The following is a 9298-nucleotide window of genomic DNA, read 5'->3' on the forward strand; positions in this document are numbered from 1 at the left end:
AGAGGCTCACCACGGTGGTGTCAGTGATGAGATCGGCGCGGGTGATCGACGGCGGTGAAGACGGGGACGGGGCATGACGGACCGCTAAATCTAGACAAATCTCGAGGAAAATGGAGCTTGGAGGTCGAGCACCCTCTCTTTCTCAATATCCTTCTCCTTCTCTTTCTCTGTTTGCCTTTTTTTCTCGGTAGACTTTTTGTTTGCCCGTGTGTTAGATTGCTTGTTTGTCGCGATGGCTCAAGATACTACCAAATTGAGCTCTGCTCTTGCGCGAGGGGGTATATATAGGCACTTCATTGGTCCCGGTTGATGACATGAACCGGGACTAAAGGGAAGCCTTTGGTCCCAGTTCAAGCCACCAACCGGGACCAATGATGGTGGGCCAGGAGCGAGGCCCATTGGTCCCGGTTCGTCCCACCAACCGGGACCAAAAGGTCCAGACAAACCGGGACCAATGGCCCACGTGGCCCGATCGGCCCCCTGGGCTCACCAACCGGGACCAATGCCCACATTGATCCCGGTTCTAGACTGAACCGGGACTAATGGGCTGAGCCGGCCTGGACCATAGCCCTGTTTTCTACTAGTGACTTGTGGGCGCTGCATGCAAAGGAGAGAGAGAGCGAGTAATAATGGGCTGCATGCATGCAAGAGGCAAGAGAGCGAGTAATAATCTCACTAGCTACATTACTGCCGCCACACCAGGCGGCGGCAGGCCCCATCTACCCAGCGCTCCGTTCTGTCGCGCGTCAGCTGCGTTCCCGATTCAGGGGTAGTTTTGCCCATGTGACTCAGGGGTAGTCTTTTCTGTCAATTGCGTTCCACAGGTGGTCCTTTTAGACAAAAATTCGTTCCTCGAAGGGCAGGCGCCCGAAGAAGACGACGCCATTGATGCGGATGGGATTCCTACGGCCGCTAATCAGCCGGTAAGAAAGCCCCCTTCTTGCGGTTTCCATCCTTTGGGGATGTCTATGTTCAGATCTGCAGTGGTGATCGTAATCTCGGTTTGTGAAAACAGATTCCCACTGATTGAAGCGGTGGACGACACTGAATGCATGCGAGATCCGCTGCGGCGAATGGCTGCCTTGACGGTTGCTGGTGTGGATCAGGTGCCGGCGCCCGCCGCGAGTGCAGACGCACAGATCTGCTCGAGCGTGGTGTCGTTGGCAGAAGGAAGAACTCGTCGCCGCCCTCGCAGGTCTCCACGGGGAGGCCAGCCCACAAGCTCCTCGGTGGTTAAAGAGGTTAGTGCGCAACATGGTAAACATGTATTTCTTTTGTGGATATAGTAGTACTTCGTTGTAGGAATCCGTTAGTGATCTGGATTAGAGTCATGTCTGACCGGGGAAGTGGTTAGTTTTTCGTTAAATAGGAATTATTGCTACAGACTTTGCTAAAAATGGTAAAAGTCGGTAGAACAGAACTAACTAGCAACGAACAATGTTACTATGTAAATTACTACAAGAAGCGTACAGGCAGTGCTGTAGGACCTTGGATTTAAGGGAATTGCTTTCTGACATGAGAAGGTGAACTTCAACTAGTACTAAACAACATATAACTACTGCTGCTGAATTTGGAAATGTGTAAGTTTAGTATGGCAGACCCATTTTGCAGTCATCTTTGCGCAAAATTATATTAGCTACGTCGTGTGGTTTGGTAGGGCACTTTGTTTTTAGAAGATTGTTGCTTACTCTTGAAAACAATTTAAAAGTAATTGACCAAATAAAGCCGTGTAGCTGATTTTGGAGATGTCTAAGGTTATTATGAAAGAACAATTTTGAGGGCATCATTGTGCCCGAATATATGAACCGTCTGCACACGCAGTGGGTGAGAAGCTTGCATCTGTAATTTCTTGGTTGCAGCACTCGGCGAAGACATGAACTAGAGGCCCAGCACCATAGACAGAGATCAGCAGTTTGTAAAGCTTTTGGTTCATTAGACCATGTTTGCATATTAGTGATAAGGACATGTGCAATTAAGTTAGCTGTGAATAATAGTAGGGTAATAATTTCAGGTCTCGTCTAGCCAAACATGTGGGTTCATTGGGAAAGTTGTACAGAGTATTCTATCAAATTTCCCTGATTTTTCACAGATTTTTTGTATGGAAAAAGTGTGTCCTGATTCTTGTTCTGTACCGGACTGGATGTTTCTTCAATGTCCAAACTTATGATTAGTGCATGAGTATTTACAGCCTAAGGAACTTTCTGCAGAACGGCTGCTTCTTCAGTGCCCAAGCTTGAAAGATGTTCATGTCTATCGATGTTGTTATATGTTGATCGGAGCAATCAGAAACGAGGTGAGCCGTGGATCAGGTTCTCGATTTCTGTCTGATCTGTGGCTCAGAAAAGTCGATGCTCCATGGATTCAATGCAAGGTGAGTCTGCTATTCCCCAACGCGGCCGTCATTTTGGAACTTCAGAAGCAAGGGAGGGAGTGGATGAACACACGACCGACAGCGATGGATTTCCTCCTGCGATCAGGAGGTATGTCGATCCGATGCTACTAATCGACCTTGTGTGTTTTCCAGTGTCGAGTTCCAGCGGTTAAGCTTTTGTGATTTGTCTCTCCCAGATCCACTCTGATTGAGGTTGGGGAGAGTCTAGTGCTGGAAGGTTGCCGACACATGGCACCAGGCGGACAGTGGTCAAGGTGACGCTGCAGGAGGCCATGGGTGTGAGCGCCAAAGGGCGGATCTGCGGCGTTGCTGAAGCGGCGGCAGTGACAAGGGGCAGCTCGCCTCTCACTTCCGAGCTGTCGACGGGGAAAAACCGTACTGATGGAAATTAGCTCATGATTGAGCAATTCTGAAAGAAAAAAGGTACGAGCCGTGTGGACAATTTGTCGGTGTGAAAAACCATAACCAGACTGATCTTAGCTGGCTTCCGGGTACACGATGAGACCGTGTAGAGTTTTGAGTGGTTTTTTACTGAATCCCTGAGGATTGTGTTGATTAAGGACATCTGTTAAAAAGAGTACTCTGGTAGTATGATGATCTGACTGTTTCTTGTTTTTGTTCATGTGCAGATCAAAATCGAGCAGCGGAGGTCGCAATCAAGAGTGTGATGCTTGTTGGTGTGCCGACGGCTGGGGCACAAGAGAACTACTTACCCGGATCTCGGCGATGTGCCAAAGCAGCCTCGGAAGCCGGCGAGGTGCAAAAATTGTGGTGTGGTGGGGCACCAAAGAACAATTTTACGAAAGCGATGGAGCTGAGATTAGCTGGTGGCGTGTAGTGGTGAGTGAAAAATGCCAAACGATTTCAGTAAGTTTGAATTGTCAATCGCAAGCATGACTTGTTTTCTGCATTCATGATGTGTTTGTGCAACTGAGCACCTGCCCTGCTTGCAGGCATGCTTTATGTCTCGGATCAGTTTGCTGGCGTTGCATCGGGTAATGATGTCATTACCCGCCTAGTCCATCTCCAAGTTTGTTGTTCTGGCGTAGTTAATTAAGATTCGTAATCATCATATCACATTTGTCGTGACGGCGTGGACGGCCTTCTATGGAACATAATCAACAAGTAATCGGCCCATGACGTTTGGTTCTGTTAGGTCCGTCAAACAAATAAACGGAGAGCAAATAGTTAACGAGCGCTCCTTCGGGAGTCTTGCAGATCAGCGTCACTTGGCGCACTCTCAGCCATTCGTCATGTATCGTGTTCTGGACGCTTCCTCCGGATTTTGTTTTTATTTTTTTATTTTTCTGCACGTGTTTTCGGCTTTTTAAGCGGGGTTTTTTCTGAGGTTTTTCGACGTTTTGATTTTCCCTTGGTCTTCCTTAGCTTTTTGATTAAAAAAATTGAAAAAAAATTGCGTGAAAAAACATGTTTTCTTTTTTTTTCTTTCGCGAAAGTCATGGTTTTTTCGCGAGAGGCATGGTTGTGCTTTAGCGAGAGTCACGGCCGTGCCTTTCGGAAACGGAAAAAAAAAATGTGTTTTTTGTTTTTTTTTTCTTTCGCGACAGTCATGGTTTTGCTTTCGCGAGAGGTACGGTTGTACTTTCGCGAGAGTCACGGCCGTGCCTCTCGGAAAGGGAAAAGCAAAACGCGTTTTTTTGTTTTTTTTTCTTTCGTGAGATTTACGGTTTTGCTTCCGTGAGAGGCACGTTGTGCTTTCGCGAGAATCACGGTCATGCCTCTCAGAAAGGGAAAAAATATGAGTTTTTTTCTTCTTTTGCGAGAGTCACGGTTTTGCTTCTGCGAGAGGCACGGTTGTGCTTTCGCGAGAGTTATGGCCGTGCCTCTCGGAAAGGGAAAAAATGTGTTTTCTGTTTTTTTCTTTACGCGAGAGTCACGATTTTGCTTCTGCGAGAGGCACGGCTGTGCTTTCGCGAGAGTCACGGCTGTGCTTCTCGAAAACGAAAAAAAAACGCATTTTTTTTGTTTTTTCCCCTTCCACGAGAGTCACGGTTTTGCTTCCACGAGAGGCACGGGGTGTGATTTCGCGAAAGGCACGGGTATGCCTCTTTCGGAAAGGAAAAAAACCGTGCTCCTAGTTCATCTTTTTGCCTGGTTTTTTTCATTCGGTTTTTTCATAAAAAAAGTTCATCAAAACTTATCAATGGTGAAAACACGAGGAATTCAATGATGAAAACGGTTCGAGATTTGGACGCACGGTTTAAAAGATGAAACGTTTTGAATAAACGGATCTACGAAAAAAAGAAAACTCCCAGGTTGCGACGAGCGACGCGCTGTATGTACGTCACTTGTCGCGACCTGAAAAAATGGAGTGTTCTTTGCAATGAGTATTTCTTAATTAGTGATTTTGAATAATCAGAACATTGCATTTATGGGTGGCCCTTCATGGGCCATGATCCTTAAAAAGGATGAAATACGAGTTACTATACCCCACGCAATACACTCGGGAAAGGGAATCTCGAGGTGAACCAACGAGGGGGATATTGAGACATGTGCGCTTGAGTTCAGAATATGACTTTCGCTCTCCATATATCTTTGTTTTTACCAGGAATGGCATGAGCTATACCTTGCATTAATGATGGGGCATTTACACGAGAAAGCATAGGGAGAAGAAAAAGAAAACAGTCGACACAATGCGCTATCTGTACATATCTTGGAGTTAGCTAGCTAGGCTTGGGAGGAAACAGGAAACTTAGACAAGCAACACTCTACGAATCAGCTGTTTCGCACATTCAAACATGCAGTGCTACATGACGTCTTCGTACGTGTAACCAACTTCTCAATGAAATTTTCACATGATCCTTGAGAAGTAAGAGGACCGGGCGGAAGAATATGTTGTCTCTACGATGCGTGCACGCGAGCTTTTAGACCGCATGAACGGTGATTCAATAGAAATTTAACTTGCTTGCCTCCTGCGATGGAGCTATAACATGGACACAATATTGACGCGTTTGGTTGCTCACATCATTTTTAGCCCCTTTCATATTCGTCCCAGGTTAGTCTGGTTGAGCTAATGCAGGGTACAAATCATCATCTGCACATTGTTTGGTTGCCTGCATACTATTTCACAGCATCGTAGCAACACTCTACGCGCTATGTTTGGTTGCTCGCATTTTTTCTGAAAAGGGGAATATATTAATATCAAGTAGGTCTCTGCACCAACAAGATGTCTAAAAGCATCCATGATGCATACAGTCCAAAAAACCCAGGAAAAAAGACCCTGCCACGGTGATCGATCATCCGTACTAGTAGCACTCTAACCACCATCAAAGATAGCACCCGGACTAGAAAGAAGGTTCTCTAAAAGCAACACCTTCAAGAAGGAAATAATGCACAAGCGTTGTTGTTGCCTGATCAAAGATCTTAGGTTTTCACCCTAGAGAAAGACCATGTTCCCAAAACATTGCCTTCAACAAGTTCACTGCCAGACACAACCAATAAAGTTTCGCCCTGGAAATCACGACTCGGTACTCAAAGGAGCACCACAAAGAAAGAAGTCCCCCAAGGCTGTCGCCCCCACCTACGGAGTCTACTACTATGAGTCACGTACCACCAAGCTCAAAGGAACTCGTGCCGGGTTTGGACAGGAACATATCCCGCAAGCCAAGTATGGACAACTGCCTGTGAAGCAAGGTCTTCATCGCATCCAAGACCCCGCCTTCGCCACTTGCAGTTCCTCCAATCACGCCATGACATTATCCTCATGTGTTGATCCCTTGGAAATCTTGGTGCAGACATGTCCCATGGTGTCAACAAAAACAGAGCTTCACGATACCGTGGTGAAGCTGGTTATGTTGATGTTGTGGGTGTACACGACTGGCCCCAATCCGATCAAGGTGTACAAAGAGCGCCATATACGCCAGCCCTTGTTTTCCTTCGAAGAAGAAGTCCAGAACTTGCCAATGGCCAGATCAAAGAGGAATGATCGCATGTAGAACGGTAACTTCACGTGAAGATCACTGGGGCCACGAGGGATGCATCATCCCCGCCGCTCCAACCTGGTGTCGTGCCCGAGGGCCCGCCCACAACTAGAGATCCATCGCTCTCGATAGCCACCATCATCGGGAGACAGAGCAGCAGCCACCAGCTCTTGTCGCTGTTGCCCCATCGCCAATCGACTAGAGATGGTTGTCGCGCCAAGGCACGCTCCGCAGCCCGTGCAGCCCGGCGAGCTCCACTGGGCCCCCGCCACTGCCGGCAGAGCCGTCGGACCCGAGCACCACATGTCGCGGCGCCCAACACCAGTGCCACGCCCGACCATGGAGAGACCTGTTCGTGCAGCCCCCACACGCGTTAGGATGCCAAGGCCCTTCCACCGCCATCCCGGACGGGCTTTGCCCGGCCGCACCCCGTGGTGGCGTGCTACCTCTTGAGCATGCGTTGGTTTTTCCTTGAAGAGAAAAGGGTGATGCAGCAAAGTAGCGTAAGTATTTCCCTCAGTTTTTGAGAACCAAAGTATCAATCTAGTAGGAGACTACATGCAAGTCACCTAGTACCTGCACAAACAAAGAAGAACCTCGCAACCAACGTGATAAAGGGGTTGTCAATCCCTTCATGGTCACTTACGAAAGTGAGATCTGATAGAGCTAATAAGCTAAATATTTTTGGTTTTTGTTGTATAGATTGAAAAGTAAAGATTGCAAAATAAATGGCGATAGAAATAGCTAGTTGACAGGAAAATAATATGATGTAAAGTAGACCCGGGGGCCATAGGTTTCACTAGTGGCTTCTCTCAAGATAGCATATATTATGGTGGGTGAACAAATTACTACCGAGCAATTGATAGAAAAGCGCATAGTTATGATGATATCTAGGCATGATCATGAACATAGGCATCACATCCGTGTCAAGTAGACCGAAACGATTTTGCATCTACTACTATTACTCCACACATTGACCGCTATCCGTCATGCATCTAGAGTATTAAGTTCACAAGAACAGAGTAACGCATTAAGCAAGATGACATGATGTAGAGGGATAAACTGAAGCAATATGATATAAACCCCATCTTTTTATCCTCGATGGCAACAATACAATACGTGCCTTACTGCCCCTACTGTCACTGGGAAAGGACACCGCAAGATTGAACATAAAGCTAAGCACTTCTCCCTTTGAAAGAAAGATCAATCTAGTAGGCCAAAGCAAACTGATAATTCGAAGAGACTTGCAAAGATATTAAATCATACATAAAAGAATTCAGAGAAGATTCAAATATTGTTCATAGATAAACTTGATCATAAACCCACAATTCATCGGATCTCGGCAAACACACCGCAAAAAGAATTACATCGAATAGATCTCCAAGAACATCGAGGAGAACTTTGTATTGAGATCCAAAGAGAGAGAAGAAGCCATCTAGCTAATAACTATGGACCTGAAGGTCTGTGGTAAACTACTCACACATCATCGGAGAGGCTATGGTGTTCATGTAGAAGCCCTCCATGATCGAATCCCCCTCCGGCAAATCGCCGGAAAAGGTCCCCTGATGGGATCTCACGGGTACAGATGGTTGCAGCGATGGAAAAGTGGTTTCGTGGCTCCCCTGGATGTTTTCAGGGTATAAGAGTATATATAGGCGAAAAAGTAGGTCGGTGGAGCTGCGAGGGGCCCACGAGGGTGGGGGGCGCGCCGCCCTACCTCGTGGCCGCCTCACTGCTTCCTTGACGTCCACTCCAAGTCTCCTGTATTTCGTTTGTTTCAAAAAAGATCCTCGCGAAGGTTTCATTCTGTTTGGATTCCTTTTGATATTCCTTTTCTGCTAAACACTGAAATAGGCAAAAAATAGTAATTTGCACTGGGCCTTCGATAAATAGGTTAGTCCCAAAAATAATATAAAAGTGCATAATAAATCCCATTAAACATCCAAAACAGATAATATAATAGCAAGGAACAATAAAAAATTATTGATACGTTGGAGACGTATCAAGCATCCCCAAGCTTAATTCCTGCTCATCCTCGAGTAGGTAAATGATAAAAACAGAATTTTTAATGTGGAATGCTACCTAAAATAATTTTCAATGTCTTTCTGTTTATTGCAGCATGAATGTTTAGATCTGAAAGATTCTAGACAGAAGTTTAATATTGGCATAAAAATAATAATACTTCAAGCATGCTAACCAATCAATTATGTCTTATCAAAATAACATAGCCAAAGAAAGCTTATCCCTACAAAATCATATAGTTTGGTGATACGTCTCCAACGTATCTATAATTTTTTATTGTTCCATGCTATTATATTATCAACCTTGGATGTTTTATATGCATTTATATGCTATTTTATATGATTTTTGGGACTAACCTATTAACCTAGAGCCCAGTGCCAGTTTCTATTTTTCCTTGTTTTAGAGTATCGCATAAAAGGAAAATCAAACGGAGTCCAATTGACCCGAAACTTCACGAAACTTATTTTTGGACCAGAACAAGCCCACGAAGTATCGGAGATGGACCAGAAGAGTCCCGGGTTGCCCACGAGGGTGGGGGCACGCCCACCCCCCGGGCACGCCCCCTGCCTCATGGACAGCCCAGAGATCCACCGACGTACTTATTCCTCCTATATATATATATCCATATACCCTAAAAAACTTCGGGGAGCACAATAGATCGGGAGTTCCGCCGCCAGAAGCCTCCGTAGCCTCCGAAAACCAATCTAGACCCGTTCTGGCACCCTGCCGGAGGGGGGAATCCCTCTCCGTGGCCATCTTCATCATCCCGGTGCTCTACATGACGAGGAGGGAGTAGTTCTCCCTCGGGGCTGAGGGTATGTACCAGCAGCTATGTGTTTGATCTCTCTCTCTCTCTCTCTTGTGTTCTTGAGGTGTAACGATCTTGATGTATCGTGAGCTTTGCTATTATAGTTGGATCTTATGATGTTTCTCCCCCTCTACT

At 46.1% G+C, this 9298-nt stretch overlaps 1 long non-coding RNA gene across 2 annotated transcripts; it reads left to right on the plus strand.

Annotated features, from left to right (window-relative positions):
• Positions 1–763: 763 nt before the first annotated feature.
• On the plus strand, positions 764–3542 carry LOC125531626. Of its 2 annotated transcripts, XR_007293376.1 has the most exons (6): positions 764–923; positions 1016–1241; positions 2208–2480; positions 2569–2815; positions 3022–3232; positions 3346–3542. It is a non-coding gene; the product is annotated as an uncharacterized LOC125531626 (long non-coding RNA). The 2 variants fall into 2 exon arrangements; XR_007293375.1 differs by having other exon boundaries at positions 3022–3542.
• The last annotated feature ends 5756 nt before the right edge of the window (positions 3543–9298 follow it).

This window comes from Triticum urartu, unplaced genomic scaffold, assembly GCF_003073215.2.
Source record: "Triticum urartu cultivar G1812 unplaced genomic scaffold, Tu2.1 TuUngrouped_contig_7671, whole genome shotgun sequence".
In the NCBI taxonomy this organism is placed as follows: Eukaryota; Viridiplantae; Streptophyta; class Magnoliopsida; order Poales; family Poaceae; genus Triticum; species Triticum urartu.